We start from the raw sequence: 15013 nt of genomic DNA on the forward strand, positions 1-15013 counted from the left end.
CTGTCTGTTACTGTTAGGCATATTTTGGACATGTGGGTTCCATATCAATATTTGATGTTATGTTGCTAAATTTCTTGTCTGGTTTAGACACTTCACTTTTGAAGTTAGGTTGGAACCGGCTTTGAACAGAGGGCCACTGGAAATTGAATATAGTGGTCTATGTGGGGAGGACAAAAAATTGGCATATTTTTGCTTAAGAATTCTTAGGAAAATTTTGATAATGTGAAGATATATTTTCCAAATGTCATATGATTTTGAGGTTAAGTAGCTGTAGGGAAAGCCAGGAAGCTTTCTTCTTGAAAGTATTTGCCTTTTATGCTAAAACTTCCAACACTCAGTATTTGTTCTTTTATAACTAAACAATGATAAGTTTTTAAATTTTTTTTTTTTTTAAGTTTTTAAAAAATTCATTGTAATGTAAAAATGTCAGTCTGTGCAGAAGTTTATAAAGAAAAAGAAAGTCCCCCATTCTCACGTTTTGTTCTCTAGATTTAACTACTAAAAGAGATCAGTCCTGGGTGTTCATTGGAAGGACTGATGCTAAAGCTGAAACTCCAGTACTTTGGCCACCTCATGCGAAGAGTTGACTCATTGGAAAAGACCCTGATGCTGGGAGGGATTGGGGGCAGGAGGAGAAGGGGACGACAGAGGATGAGATGACTGGATGGCATCACCAACTCGATGGACGTGAGTCTGAGTGAACTCCAGGAGTTGGTGATGGACAGGGAGGCCTGGCGTGCTGCGATTCATGGGGTCGCAAAGAGTCGGACACGACTGAGCGACTGAACTGAACTGAACAGTATGATATATGTACTTCCATGTCTTTTTCTGTGCACATAAAAATATTTGTAGGTAAATTTCTTTGTTTTGTTCTACTGCAGCTTTTGTTGTTTACTCTCTTTGCACGTGAAGCCTACTTTATTCCTCCACCCCCATTTTTTTGTTGTTGGGTTTTTGAAAGACTTTTTTTGTTCATGTATAGGACTTTTAAAAAATCATATATAGTTTTTAAATCTGTGTTATGTATGGTGTATTTTCTCTCAGCTTATTATTTAACTTTCAACTTTTGTAGTATCTTTTGTCATATAAAAGTTTTTTAAAAAACTAAAGTTCTAGTATGATTTTTGGGTTTTATGTGTGCTTAGGAATGTAAATGTCCTATATTTTCTTCCAGTGCTTTATAAACTTATTTTTAATATTTAGGTTTTTAATCCACTTGGAATATATTTTCAGTATAATATGAGATAAAGATCTGACTTTAAAAATACTAATAACCAACTTCTCGTAATTTATCACTTACTTGCATGTTTGAAATGGTCTCGTTAACATATAGTCTTAATAAAGCCTACTTACTGTGTACCTGTGCTACATGTTTTAATTAGTCACTTTAGCATATATTTCAAAATTTATTAAGTATTACAATTAATTCTCCCTTTTTAGACTTTCATAATCATCAGCAAACAATAATTTGGGTTCTTCCAGTATTTATACTCCTTTTTTAGTGACGTTGAAGAAGAGCCATGATGCCAGTAATACCACCTGAGATGCTGTGCTCCTCAACCTTATTAGGCACAGAAATCATCCGGGAGATCTTACCAGAAAGCAAACTCAGTAAGTCTGGGCGTGCCTGAGCGGCTGCGTTTCTGATGAGCCCCCGGGTAATGCTGGTTTACAAGCTTACAGACCTTGTTTTGAGTAACAAGGAGCTAATATTTATTGAATACTTGACATGTTCTGGTCACCGTGCTGAGTGCTGTACATGTGTAGACGCAGTCTTAACTCCTTGATGATTAGCACCCCCTTTACCGGTGAAGAAACCGAGACTTAGACAAGTTAATGACTGCCCACAACGACACAGCCACTAAGTGGACGAGCCGGCCCAAGCTCAGGCAGTTTGTAGCCTTCAGCTCTTGGATATATTTCTTCAATAGCAGATATTATTTTCTCTGTGTGACTCACATGGTAATGCTCTTAGTTTAGTTTTCGTTTTAAATTAATAGGCTTTACTTTTGGAAACAGTTTTAGATTTACAGAAAAATTAGGCAGAATGTAGAGAATTCCATGTACCTCCTTCCCTTCCCTCCCCTAATATTAGCATCTTTGTGTTAGTGTGGTACATTTGCTATAACTAATGAGCCAATACTGATAACATTATTTTAGACTAAAGTCCATAGTTTACCTTAGGGTCCACATTTTATCTTGTACATTCTGTGGATTTGGACTAATGTGTAATGTCATGTACATACAATTGTGGTATCACACAGAATACTTTCTCTGCCCTAAAAATACCCCATACTCCACTTATTCCTCTCTTCCTCTCTCCTCCAGGCCTCAATCCTGGCAAATATTGGCCTTTTTTACTGTCTCCATAATTTTGCCTTTTCCAGATTTCTGGAATCATAGTTGGAATCATAAGAGTATGTAGCTTGTTCGAGTTGGCTTCTTTCACTTAGCAGTATGCATTTAAGATTCTTCTGTGTCTTTTTGAGGCTTGGTAGCTTATATCTTTTTATAACTAAATATTTCATTGTCTGGATATACCATAGTTTATCAATTTACTGAAGCTATCTCGTCTACTTCCAAGTTTGGGCAATTATGAATAAAACTATTATAAACATCCACATGAAGATTTTTGTGTGGACTTAAGTTATCAACTCATTGGGGTAAATATCTTGGAGCGTGATTACATGGCTAGATTATATGGTAAGAGTATGTTTAGTTTTGTCAGGAACTGCCAAATTGTCTTCCAAAGTGACTGTACCATCTTGCATTCCTGCCAGCAATGAAATAGAGTTCCTATTTCCCATTTTCGCTAGCATTTGGTGTTACCAGTGTTTTGGATTTTGGCCATTCTAATAGGTCATAGTGATAATCTTTTTTTTTTTAATTTGCAGTTCACTAATAACATTTGAAGCATGTATCTTTTCATATGTCTGTGTATCTTCTTTGGTGAGGTTGAGATCTTTTGCCCATTAAAAAAAGTGTTTTTTTTTTTTCTATTGAGTTTTAAGAGTTCTTTGTATATTTTGGATACCAGTCCTTCATTAGATTTATGTTTTGCAAAGATTTCCTTCCAGTTTTTGAGGCTTGCTCTCCAGTTGTGACAAATAATCAAGCAAGTTTCCTTCTGTGTTTGCCTAAGAGCTTTTTATCAGGAATGCCTTATAGCATGGACATCTTTGAAGATGATTTGGCTGAATGAATAGATGAAGCTTTGTTTTTCAGAAGGCATCCTTGTTGTATTCCAGATACTTTAAAACACATTCCTTGTGGTATTATATTTAAGAATGTAATTGAAAATTTAATTCTTATCCTTGTAAATAGCTTATTCTTACTCCTTCCATGATCTCATGTGCCTTTCATGTCCAACTTGTTTGCTTGTCCAGGATCCTAATCTCATTCTGGCTGGATCTTCTCATTGCAACTATCTGTCCCTCCACTGGTCTGTAGCAGTCTTTTCCTGCGGCCAGTCAGACTTCCACCTCTGAAATCATAAGTTTGGAAATTTGGCTCTCTGAACATGGTTTCCTGCCTTCTCAGGTTGCCATTTGCTGAACTTATTCTCTCATTTCACCGAGGCCTCCAGCCCCTTAAATCTTCTCTGTCCCCAGATCTGTACTGTTGCTCCTGGGATTGTAGCCCATATGGACACCATAGCTGATCACTTGCGATGAGTCATGGGTGCCCTCGGTTCCCTCGCACCCTTGCTCTTCTCTCCCGTGGGTCAGGCAGGTCTCCAGCTGTGGGTGAACAGTGCTGCCCATTTTCTGTGTTCCTGCCATAGAGCTTCAAGAAATGACTGAATCGTATTCATTTGTTCTCTTACTGACTCATGAGGCACTCCGCTCCCATATATGCTTGTTATTCTCTTTAGTAGTCTTCTTACTTGTCTGTGGTTGATTTCATTTCTCCTTCACCAGAATGACTGTTTTTTCTAAACAGAACTCAGGTTCACCTCCCTCTGCCACAGAAGATTCCATATACTCCAGCAAAGTGATCTTTATAAAAAGAAGGAAATCCAGCAAATCTGTTATTTCTTGTGTGATCCCTTTTGTTATTCAGATAAAGATAAAATGTTAAGTTTAACATGCCCTTTCTGGTTTTCCAGCCTCATCTCTCTCCTCTCAGAGCTCCTGTTTCACGGGCTTTTTTTCAAATCCGTCACATGCCAAGCTCATTCTTAGCGTAGGGTAGTTATATATGTTCTTTCCTCGGCCAGACAGGTTTTCTCTTTTGGTGTTTAATTCAGACTCCTCTTTGAGACATATATGTCAGTTCCTTGGAAAGGCTTATTCCTAACCTTCCATTGGCCTGAAGATAGATTAAATTCTCCCTGAAATAGTTAATGGTCAGGAGAGTAACAATAACAGTAGACGTTTGAGTGTTTGTATGTCAGACACCCTTCCAAGCACTTTATACATGTGGACTTTTTTAGTTTTCACAGCAATCTGATAGGCTAGAGAGATGGGTAAGTACATAGGACCTAGAATTGTCCCCACTTCAGATGGGGAAACTGAAGTGGAGAGTGTTAAGTCGCTTGTCCAAAGTCACATAGCCATTTGGTAGGAGCACTGGGATTTGAACCCCAGCAGTCAGTCCCTAGAGCCTGTGTTCTGAACTGCTGTGCTGTGCTGTGTCGTTTCTGACTAATGTCCACCTTCCTTGGTAGCTGTTGAGTTCCTTGAATTCAGAGATGGCACCTGTCTGGTTAGTTTTGGATTCTCCAGGGGCCTAGAACAGAGCCGGAAGTGAGGAGGCTAGGACACAATGAGTGAGTAAACAGAGGCTTTCAGTGTGAAGGTCCTCAGTTTCCTCCCCTTCTGCTTAAAAATGAAAAATTCCTTTGATCGAAAGAAGACGTGCCCTATTTATTTCAAAAGTTAACCCCTCTACCTGTTTACCTTTGATATCCTAAAAGCAATATGTGCACTTGGTAAGTAAGAACAATTAGTGTAACTGTATTCCTCCATTTTCTTTCTTGCTTAACCATTACCATTTTTTCAGAGGTATCAACTATTAGCAGTCACATGTATGTCTCCTCCTATACATACACAAACTGTATGGACACTTTAAATACCATACCATTGTAAGTTTGTTTTTATATTAAGAGCTAATATTTTATACTGAACTGTAGTTTTGGAAGATATCACTATTGAGGGAAATTAGGTAAAGAGTGTAAGGGATATCTCTGTATTATTTCTTCTATTTTTTGGCTCTGCTGCATGGCTTGTAGGATCTTAGTTCCCCTTGCAGGGATTGAACCCATGCCCTCGGCAGTGTACCTTAACTGATGAACTTTTATTTCTGTTTTTTCACTTTCCCAAAACTACGGAACGGGAAACATCCTTGCATTCATAGCTTTATACTTGCTTGGATATGAATGCACAGACAAGTTTTAGAAGAGCAGAACTGGTTGGAAGGTGTGTGCATTTGGACTTCTGATGAGAGCTGGCAGGTTACTCTGCATCTGGTTTCTGCTCTGAGCAGCAGCTGGGAGGAGCCTGTGCTCTGTGCAGGCACCGTCACTGGCCTCCTCCTGTCTCTCTGCTGCTTCTGTGGGACTTTTAAAAATGAGTCATTTCCCACTTAATATCTCTCCTTCTCTGCTGGCTCTCTTCTCTCTGCCCATTCTGTAACACAGCAGTCTCCAACCTTTTTGGCACCAGGGACCGGTTTTGTGGAAGACAATTTTTCCACAGACCAGAAGTTAGGGGATGGTTTCGGGATGATTCAAGCCCATTACATGTATTGTGTACTTTATTATTATTACATCAGCTCCACCTCAGATCATCAGGCATTAGATCTCAGAGGCTGGGGTGGTTGTTGTTTAGCTGCTAAATCGTGTCCCACTCTTTGTGACCCGATAGACTGCAATATGCCAGGCTTCTCTGTCCAGACAAGAATACTGGAGTGGGTAGCTGTTCCCTTCTCCAGGGCATCTTCCCAACCCAGGGATCGAACCTGGGTCTTCTGCATTGATTGCAGACAGATTCTTCACCGTCTGAGCCACCAGGAAGCCCTACTGTCTCCTGGAGTTTGCTCAAATCATGTCCATTGAGTTGGTGATGTTATCTAACCATCTCATCCTCAGAGGTTGGGGACTCCTGTGCTAACAGATCCTCTGCATCTATAGGGCTTTTCTTCAGCTCTTTGTATCATTTGACACTGTTAACTACCGTGTTCTTTTTTAAGGGCATCCCAGGTGGTGGTGGTGGTGGTAAAGAACACACCTACCAGTGCATCTATAGGGCTTTTCTTCAGCTCTTTGTATCATTTGACACTGTTAACTACCGTGTTCTTTTTTAAGGGCATCCCAGGTGGTGGTGGTGGTAAAGAACACACCTACCAGTGCAGGAGACATAAGAGGTGCAGGTTCAATCCCTGGGTCCAGAAGACCCCCGGAGGAGGAAATGGCAACCCACTCCAATATTCTTGCCTGGAGAATCCCATGGACAGAGGAGGCGGGTTCTTTTTAAAAATTCCCTTCCTTTCGTTTTCCAAAACAGAAATGCCTTCTGATTTCTCACTTCCTTCACTGAGAGTACTACTTCTTAAGCCCCATTGCCACTCTGTTTCTCTACTTGCTTTTTCAGTGATTAAATTCTGGGTTCAGTCCTTTGCTCTTCCTCCCCACTCACGTTCAGGCTCTCTTTCCCGTCTCTGCTTCCTCCGGATCAGAAAGACCTACATTTGAATCCGATTCCATTATTTTCTGTCTGAGAGGTCAGAAGAGTTTACTTCACTTCTCTTTTTTCCTCTGAGGATAGTGGTATCTACTATCAATGTAGTATCAATGTAGAGTAGATGAAATAATCTATATGAAACACTTAAACTGTGTCTCATTTACAGCAAGTGCTCAATAAATACTAGTAGTAGAATAGTGATAATAATGTAGTTCTGTTGTTATTGTAACTGTTTCTAACCTCACATATGCAGATGATACCACTCTAATGGCAGAAAGTGAAGAGGAACTAAAGAGCTCTTGACGAGGGTGAGAGAGGAGAGTGAAAAAGCTGGCTTAAAATGCAGCATTTAAAAAATGAAGATCATGGCATCTAGTCCTGTCATTTCATGGCAAATAAAAGGGGAAAAAGTGGAAGTGGTGACAGATTTTATTTTCTTGGGCTCTAAAATCACTGTGGCTGGTGACTTCAGCCATGAAATTAAAAGATGCGTGCTCCTTGGAAGGAAAGCTATGACAAACCTAAACAACATATTCAAAAGCAGAGACATCACTTTGCCAACGTAGGTCCATGTAGTCAAAGCTATGTATTCCCAGTAGTCATGTATGGATGTGAGAGTTGGACCATAAACAAGGCTGAGTGCTGAAGAATTGATGCTTTCAAACTGTGGTGCTAGAGAAGACTCTTGAGAGTCCTTAGGACTGCAGGGAGATCAAACCAGTCAGTCCCACAGGAAATCAACCCTGAATATTCACTGGAAGGACTGATGCTGAAGCTGCAATATTTTGGTCACCTGATGTGAAGAGCCAAGTCATTGGAAAAGACCCTGATGCTGGGAAAGATTGAGGGCAAGAGAAGAAGAGGGTGACAGAGGATGAGATGGTTGGATGGCATCACTGACTCGATGGGCATGACATTGAGCAAACTCCAGGAGATAGTGAAAGACAAGGGAGCCTGGCATGCTGCAGTCCAGGGGGTCACAAAGAGTCGAACTCAACTTAGCGACTGAACAACAACAACAAACCTCTAGGATTGCCAGCTTTCCTGAGGTCCATACAAAGATACTTAGCTGCCTACTGGAGACTCATATTTGGACACCTCATGAGTCAGATGGTAAAGAATTCTCCTGCAGTGCAGAAGACATGCATTTAATCTCTGGGTTGGAAAGATCCCCTGGAGGAGGAAATGGCTACCTATTCCAGTATTCTTACCTGGAGAATTCCACAGACAGAGGAGCCTGGTGACCTGTTGTCCATAGGGTTGCAAAGAGTCAGAGGCAACTGAGTGACTAGCACTTTCATTTTTTCACTGGATACCATGCCAAACTTAAACTCTGTTTGAAGTCTTTAGTTGTTCTCTGGCTTCAATGCTTAGTGACTGTGACCTTAAATAAATTACTTATTTAAGCCTCAACTTCTCCATTTTTGAAAGGATGATAAATAAAAGGACTTTATTATTTATTAATTATTACTATTCATCTTAAAAGTCGAATTTTGCCCTGTGCTGCCCAGAGCAAAAGCCTGAGAAATGCCTTTTTTGTTCTGCCTCCTCTTCCTTAACCTCCACCTGCAGTTAGTCAGCAACTACTGTTGATTCTATCAGTACTTCAGAAGCCTCTGCTTGCATTCATCCACTCCTTATCATTTCTCACAGAATTATTGTGTAACCTCCTAATTGGTCTCCTGGTCTCCAGGCTACCTCCCACCTTTCACCACCATTTATCTTTATTGAAGGCAGATCTGCTCATATCACTCAGCAGTAAAGGACTCAGATGTGTCCTTACGTGACGTGTGGACCTGCAAGGCCTGCGACCTCCCAGTCTTTGTAGCCTCATCCCTTGTTCCTGGAACCCGTGGGTCCTGCGCTGTCTGCTGACACTTGGGCCAGTGCCCCATGCACTCTCAACTCTCATGCCTTTGTCCTTCCCCGGCTGGGGCTGCCCCTTTTTGCTTGGGCTGCTGTCCCCTCAACCACTCCCTGTGAATAACTGCCTATAGCTCCTCCCCAAACTCCTCAGCCATCTGGTGAATTCTTGGTCATCCTTCAGTGGTGGGTGGATACATTGATAAATATGTTAATCTTCTCTTTTTCTTCTCTTTAGTCTAACCTTCCAGGCAACATTAATTGGCCCTTTTTAAAGAGGCCTTATGCTGCTAAGTCACTTCAGTCGTGTCCGACTCTGTGCGACCCCATAGACGGCAGCCCACCAGGCTCCCCCGTCCCTGGGATTCTCCAGGCAAGAACACTGGAGTGGGTTGCCAGGCCTTACAGTGGGTAGTTAAAGTCCATGAGTCAGTCTGTCTTGGTTAATAATGCAGCTGTAGAACAGGAATAAAACTATTTAACCTATCTGTGTCCCTAATCTATAAAAAGTGGATAATGTTGCTCTCACTGTGAGGATTAAGTGAATTAATATGGGAAAAATGCTTTGAATAGAACCTGCACATACGAAGTACTTCTTAAATATTGGCTATTATTATTATTGTTCTCAAGACATCTCTTACATTCCTCACAACAGCATTTCCCTCTTTATTACAGTTACTTTTCTGTTGTGTTTTTTCCAGTAGATTGTGGCTTCTTTGAAGGTGAAACTTGTGTTTTAGTCATCTCTGTGTCTTTGGTATCTAGTACACAGGAGCCCCCAACAAACATTGAACCTGTCGCACTGTTTGCTTGACTCGTAATAAAGCGCTGGAGCCTCCCATGTTTTAGCCATCAGCATCTTACCTCTTCTGGAAATGACTGCTTCTGCAAGTGTGGCATTAGAGACACGAAACTGTTTGCTCCTAACCTCAGTGAGCTCTTTGACCAGAAATTTGGTATTACAATGAAGCTTCCTACCTATAGCAGGCAGAATGCAACTGATGGCGTGTGGTCTTCGCAGAAGTTTCTCCAGAGTGTGAGAGAACCTCTAATGTTTTTTGTTTAAAGGGACACAGTTCAAGGCTAGAATTTCTGTTACACCTTTTTGTTTGTTTTGTTGAGTAGAGCTGTTTCTACTTTTTCAACCTTATTCTTATTGAAATGTTAAAACTTTTCCCTTTTAATGATTCAGAGAAGAGATTTCTTTATTGTAAACATAATATAGAGCTTATAATGAATGCTGGATTTGGGCTCTTTATAGATGATTCTGGAATATTAAGTCATTAAGTCCCATGTGGTCTGATTCCATTGCCAGCCCTTGACACCTTAGCATGTCTGGGCTATTGCAATAGTAACTGGTCTTTCTACCTTTATGCTTTTCTCTCCAGTCTGTTCTTTATAGTGCTGCCATGTTAATCTTTCAGAAGTCCTGTTCTGATTTTTCTCATGCATTAAAAAAAATCCTCCAAGGGTACCCCCTTGTATACAAGGTAAATTCTAAACTCTTTACCATTCAGGTTGCTCTACAGTCTGGCTCCTATTATCTTTTCTACCTTGTATTCCACTGTACTCTAGAATAAACTTTGTAGGTTATCTGGGCTAGTTGTGATTTGCGTAATGTGAATTACGTTTTCCCTTTTTACCTACTGGGAGTGTTTTCCATTTTTTTCCCATTTTTCTTTTGAAATTCTGCCCTTCTTTTAAGATATATATTTTGAAACCCTTTTGTTTTGAAATAATTATAGACTTACAAGAAATCTCAGAGTAATACATAAAGTACTGTGTACCTTTCTGCCAGCCTCCCCCAATGATAATATGTAATTGTAGTATAATACAAGATCCATTTTGAAATTCCATTTTGAAGAATATTCTCAGTGGTAGGAAAAAACTTCTCTTTCTTTCCTTTCTTTTTTTTTTTTTATCTGTCTCCTCCTTCCTTCTTTCTCCCCCACCTTTTTTTTTTTTTTTTTTAAGGGCTGTATTGGACTTGTGGAAGTGGCCAAAAGTCATTTGAACTTATGTCTGTGAAACAAACTAGGTGGGTGATCAAACTGGGTAGTATGGTATGTGGTCCTTAACAGTGAAAAGGTATGGCTATATGATATTGTAAGGCTGATTTTTATTTGCTTTTATGAACCGACCGTGAAATTGATTTCAAAAGAGTTTCCATAGAGGGAATGGATGAATAACCTCCTTAAGTAATTAAAGGAAGCACAGTTCTCATTTAGATGTGAATATTCTAATGTATTTGTTAAGATACTCTCAATATTTTTTTAGCCATACCATTTATATTCTCCTTTAATGCTTATATTCTTACAGAGATTATTTTAAAAAATAAACTAGTGTTAAAACACACAGTGCGTTGTGAAAAAAAGAGTTTGTTTTCCTCAAAATTGAAGTAGAGTTGATTTACAATGTTGTGTTATCCTCAGGCTCATTTTTTTAAAGAAGGCAGAAGGCTTGTAAAGGAAGAGATTTTGGAAAATAAAGTTTATTTTCCAAATTGGAACCCTTATACATTGTTGGTGGGAATATAAAACAGTACAGCCACTTTGGAAAACAATTTGGCAGGTTCTCAAAAAGTTAAACATAGAGTTACCATATGACCCAGCAATTCTACTCCTAGGTATATACCCAAGAAATCTGAAACATATGTTCACACAAAAACATGTACACAAATGTTCATAGCAGCAGTATTCATAATAGCCCCAAAGTGGAAGCAACCCAAATACCCATCAGCTGATGAATGAAAAAACAAAATGAGGTATTTCCATGCAGTGGAATATATTTCAGCCATAAAAAGTGATGAAGTACTGATAACACAGCAACATGGATGAAGCTTGAAAACATTTTGCTAAGTGAAAGAAGCCGGGCACAAAAGGCCCCTTACTGTGTGATACCCTTTATATGAAATATCCAGAACAGGCAGATCGACAGAGACGGAAAGTACATGGTGGTTGTTAGGAGCTGCAGGGGATGAGAGAGGAGCAAATGGAGAGCGGCTGCTAGTGGGTATAGAACTTCTTTTGTGAGTGATGTAAACATTCTGGAATTAGACAGCGGAGATAGTTGCACAGTCTTCCAGACACACACACACACACACACACACACACACAAACCCATTGAATTATATACTTTAAAAGGGTGAATTTCACAGTATGTGAATTGTATCTCAAAAATACAGTCTCAACTTCCTGTATTAAATTGTGATCTGGTTTAGGGTCTTGTTTGCCTGGTGTGATGGAACATGAGTGTAAGATTACTTACATTTGAGCTCCAAGTAAGGCCAGAGGTTAGTGGGAACAGGGAGTGGGTGACTGTCAGACCTAAGCCTGGTAGCTGCTCTGTGCCCTGTGACACCAGTGGGCAGAGTAGAAGTAGGAGCAGATCAGATAAGGATGGAATTACCTTCTGTTAGAATCCAGACAAATATCTTAACATGTAGAGAGATCAAGAAGTGTTTTAAACAGAGCAGGTTCTGTCCTGTTAAATTTAGGCTAAGGTTCTTGCCATTTTGTCTTGGATGTGTACCTCACAGATCTTGAGAAATATGTCTCATTGTGAACTATAAGGAAATAGGCCTTATGTATTTAAAAATATTTTTATTAATTTTTAAAATTAAATAAGTTTGGGTTTTCATAAAAGTCAAAAATATAATTTTTATCAGTGACATACTTTTTCTCATATTTGCTTAAAAGCACTTTCTAGTTTTTCTCACTTTCTAGTTTTTTATACCACAAACACATAAGTAATCTGTGTGTTTGTGGTATAAAAACCATTATATGGGTAGAAAGGGTACCACATGGTAGCCATCTTGATCAGTTATTCTTTGGCAGACTGAACTATATGTATGTTTTAAAAATAAATCACACTGCCATATCTGAATAAGACTTTAGTCTTATTTAAATAAATGTATGAGAGATGTGGAAAAATAATAAAATTTGCCTAATAGCAGGTAATGTGCAGTGAGTCTTCTTGTCTGTCAGGCATGGTTGTCATTTTAGTGAGTTCCAATAAATGAACCTAGCTGAGTGCTTTAGAGCAGTGATCTTCAAATTGGAGTCTAAAGGTATCTAGGCTGGATAGTTTTGAGAGTTCGCAGTGTTTTTTTTTTTTAATTTTATTTTATTTTTAAACTTTACAATATTGTATTGGTTTTGCCAAATATTGAAATGAATCTGCCATAGGTATACATGTGTTCCCCATCCTGAACCCTCCTCCCTCCTCCCTCCCCATACCCTCCCTTTGGGTCATCCCAGTGCACCAGCCCCAAGCATCCAGTATTGTGCATCGAACCTGGACTGGCGACTCGTTTCATATATGATATTATACGTATTTCAATGCCATTCTCCCAAATCCTCCCACCCTCTCCCTCTCCCACAGAGTCCAAAAGACTGTTCTATACATCAGTGTCTCTTTTGCTGTCTCGTATACAGGGTTATTGTTACCATCTTTCTAAATTCCATATATATGCATTAGTATGCTGTATTGGTGTTTTTCTTTGTGGCTTACTTCACTCTGTATAATAGGCTCCAGTTTGATCCACCTCATTAGAACTGATTCAAATGTATTCTTTTTAATGGCTGAGTAATACTCCATTGTGTATATGTACCACAGCTTTCTTATCCATTCATCTGCTGATGGACATCTAGGTTGCTTCCATGTCCTGGCTATTATAAACAGTGCTGCGATGAACATTGGGGTACACGTGTCTCTTTCAGTTCTGGTTTCCTCAGTGTGTATGCCCAGCAGTGGGATTGCTGGATCATAAGGCAGTTCTATCCAGTTTTTTAAGGAATCTCCACACTGTTCTCCATAGTGGCTGTACTAGTTTGCATTCCCACCAACGGTGTAAGAGGGTTCCCTTTTCTCCACACCCTCTCCAGCATTTATTGCTTATAGACTTTTGGATTGCAGCCATTCTGACTGGCATGAAATGGTACCTCATAGTGGTTTTGATTTGCATTTCTCTGATAATGAGTGATGTTGAGCATCTTTTCATGTGTTTGTTATCCATCTGTATGTCTTCTTTGGAGAAATGTCTATTTAGTTCTTTGGCCCATTTTTTGATTGGGTCATTTATTTTTCTGGAATTGAGCTGTAGGAGTTGCTTGTATATTTTTGAGATTAGTTGTTTGTCAGTTGCTTCATTTGCTATTATTTTCTCCCATTCTGAAGGCTGTCTTTTCACCTTGCTTGTAGTTTCCTTTGTTGTGCAGAAGCTTTTAAGTTTAATTAGGTCCCATTTGTTTATTTTTGCTTTTATTTCCAATATTCTGGGAGGTGGGTCATAGAGGATCCTGCTGTGATGTATGTTGGAGAGTGTTTTTCCTATGTTTTCCTCTAGGAGTTTTATAGTTTCTGGTCTTACATTTAGATCTTTAATCCATTTTGCGTTTATTTTTGTGTATGGTGTTAGAAAGTGCTCTAGTTTCATTCTTTTACAAGTGGTTGACCAGTTTTCCCAGCACCACTTGTTAAAGAGATTGTCTTTAATCCATTGTATATTCTTGCGTCCTTTGTCAAAGATAAGGTGTCCATATGTGCGTGGATTTATCTCTGGGTTTTCTGTTTTGTTCCATTGATCTATATTTCTGTCTTTGTGCCAGTACCATACTGTCTTGATGACTGTGGCTTTGTAGTAGAGCCTGAAGTCAGGTAGGTTGATTCCTCCAGTTCCATTCTTCTTTCTCAAGATAGCTTTGGCTATTCGAGGTTTTTTTGTATTTCCATACAAATTGTGAAATTATTTGTTCTAGCTCTGTGAAGAATACTGTTGGTAGCTTGATAGGGATTGCATTGAATCTATAAATTGCTTTGGGTAGTATACTCATTTTCACTATATTGATTCTTCCAATCCATAACATGGTATATTTCTCCATCTATTAGTGTCCTCTTTGATTTCTTTCACCAGTGTTTTATAGTTTTCTATATATAGGTCTTTAGTTTCTTTAGGTAGATATATTCCTAAGTATTTTATTCTTTCCATTGCAATGGTGAATGGAATTGTTTCCTTAATTTCTCGTTCTGTTTTCTCATTATTAGTGTATAGGAATGCAAGGGATTTCTGTGTGTTGATTTTATATCCTGCAACTTTACTATAATCATTGATTAGTTCTAGTAATTTTCTGGTGGAGTCTTTAGGGTTTTCTATGTAGAGGATCATGTCATCTGCAAATAGTGAGAGGTTTACTTCTTCTTTTCCAATTTGGGTTCCTTTTATTTCTTTTTCTGCTATGATTGCTGTGGCCAAAACTTCCAAAACTATATTGAATAGTAATGGTGAAAGTGGGCACCCTTGTCTTGTTCCTGACTTTAGAGGAAATGCTTTCAATTTTTCACCATTGAGGATAATGTTTGCTGTGGGTTTGTCATATATAGCTTTTATTATGTTGAGGTATGTTCCTTCTATTCCTGCTTTCTGGAGAGTTTTTATCATAAATGGATGTTGAATTTTGTCAAAGGCT

General features: G+C 39.1%; 1 protein-coding gene across 5 annotated transcripts in view; it reads left to right on the plus strand.

The window, feature by feature from the left end:
- SIK3 (SIK family kinase 3) overlaps window positions 1-15013 on the plus strand; it is a 263839-nt gene that overhangs the window by 42527 nt on the left and 206299 nt on the right. Inside the window, exon 1 of one of the 5 annotated variants that reach the window (XM_070384165.1) lies at window positions 1592-1611. The exons of the other annotated variants lie outside the window; for them this stretch is intronic. The gene's annotated coding sequence lies outside the window, so the exon portion shown is untranslated. Of the gene's footprint in view, window positions 1-1591; window positions 1612-15013 lie in introns of those variants that run through there. 5 annotated transcript variants of the gene reach the window in all.

This window comes from Bos mutus, chromosome 15 (genome assembly GCF_027580195.1).
Source record: "Bos mutus isolate GX-2022 chromosome 15, NWIPB_WYAK_1.1, whole genome shotgun sequence".
NCBI classification, from domain to species: domain Eukaryota; kingdom Metazoa; phylum Chordata; class Mammalia; order Artiodactyla; family Bovidae; genus Bos; species Bos mutus.